This window comes from Centrocercus urophasianus, unplaced genomic scaffold, assembly GCF_019232065.1.
Source record: "Centrocercus urophasianus isolate 14NV4802_14NV808 unplaced genomic scaffold, USGS_Curo_1.0 seq_73, whole genome shotgun sequence".
In the NCBI taxonomy this organism is placed as follows: domain Eukaryota; kingdom Metazoa; phylum Chordata; class Aves; order Galliformes; family Phasianidae; genus Centrocercus; species Centrocercus urophasianus.
In genome coordinates, this window is record NW_024885344.1 from 1,069,760 (window position 1) to 1,071,675 (window position 1,916).

The window sequence follows — 1,916 nt, forward strand, 5'->3', positions numbered from 1 at the left end:
CGGGAATAACTGCACTATTTTTCCCTTTCCCCCCCCCTTCTTTTTTTTTTTTATACCCCTTCCTCTCTTTTTCCTCACTTGTCTCAAGTTACACGCGGAAGCATCCTTAAAGGAGAGAAGGCGGAGGGAAAGGGCCATCTATCCTGTGGGCTGGGGTGCCGCTGCAGCATCTTGTGCCGTGTTGGCAGTCCCGTGGCCCCATCAAGCAAGGATGTGACATACCGGGCTGCCGTCACTTCGTGTCCCATCCCACCAGGGCAGCGCGTTAAGTACAAGGCTGTGCACAAGGAGTGTAAGTGCTGCCATCCTTAGAGGTTTAGGAGAAGGGATCTGAGGAGGGATTGCTACAGAATTTAACCATATTCAGAAACATCAGTGGCCGATCTTGTAACAGCCCTTCTTCTCCAATGGGTTTTCACGGTGCTGAGATGGGATATGGATGCTCCATGTCCCCACTTTTACCCCTAGATGGTTCCCTCACGCCTCCCTTCCTTGGCTCATCCTTATGGGCTTGCCTGGAGTATCGTCCCTAATGATTAAAGTGTAAAAATATTATTCCCAGTGCTTACTAACAAGTCTATTAGCATCGCCAGATTCCTTTTGGAATGCATTTGCATACATTTCCTCCCAGCCCATCATGCTGGCTGTGTGTTTTCCCTCCCAGCCGCTGTAGCACCTGCCGTGCTGGGCTTTTCCAGCCGTATTTGCAGGTTGGGTAGGAAAACACCCATGGATCCCCATGGAATGGGGACTGCCACCTACTACCCATGGGCATGCTGAGGTTGGGGTGGGGACAGCCTCCACAGCAGAATCACTGAATCGTTTGAATTGGAAGAGGCTTTTAGAGGTCATCTGGTCCAACTCCCCTGCAATGAACAGGGACTCCTACAGCTAGATCAGGGTGCTCACGGCCCTGTCCAGCCATCCCTGGTCCTCTTTGCTTCTTGTCCCGAATGTGGTGGACCCAATCACCACCACTGGAAGGCCACAGTAAGGCCACCAACTGCAGGTAGCAGAAGTTTGTCCTCTTCCTCTCATGCCTTCCCAAGACCTAAGGAGAGCTGATATCCAGTGGTGCTACTGGGAACCACCAGGCTCCAAGTGGGACTTCACAGGAAGGCCACTGGGTTGGCAAAGGGCATGCGGATGCTTAGAGAAGGAGAATCTGGCACACCAAGTGGGAGTGAGCAAAAATAGACCTTCCCTCCTCCTTCCCTGTGTTTTGCCCCGGGTGTCTCCCTGCCTCCTGAAATAATGCTGGGCGCTGCCCCCACCCCGCACCATGATGCTCTCTCCATGCCTCCCGTTTCCATGGCGACCATAAGGAATGTCGCCAGGGTGACAGGGAGGAGAGCAAGCTGGGATTTGGCATTAGAAACGGGAATTTGGGGTTGTTGGGTTTCTTTCTTTTCTTTTTTTTTTTTTTTTTTCCCCTTCAGTTCTATTTTTGGGTTCCTATCTCTGCCTGTGCTGGTTTGGGATGCTTGCTCTCCTGCAAGTCCAGCCTCTGTTGAGGACACAACAATCCAGTGACACCAGGTTCACCCTTCTTGCTAAAGCATTCTTCTCTCACTGGACTTCTGTGATTTGCCCCCTAGTCATTCCCCCTCAGCTTCTGCTTTGGGTCACATCCAGGCCCTCATGGTGGAGAACAAGACCTGTGGGCCATCTCCAGCTGTGCTGTGGATAGTAGCAGTAGGCGTGGAGAGGCTCAAGGGCTTGTGCTGTCTTCAGTCAGTGTGGGGAGAAAGCAGGTCCATGGTTGCCCAACCAGGGGCTGTTGGCATGGTGGTGGCTCTAGGCTTCATTCCCAGACAGAAGAAGGGTCAGGTAGTACCTGCTCACCTTCTGAGGAGCTCCTGCTTCCCCTCCATCCATCCATCCATCCATCCATCCATCCATCCATCCATCCATCC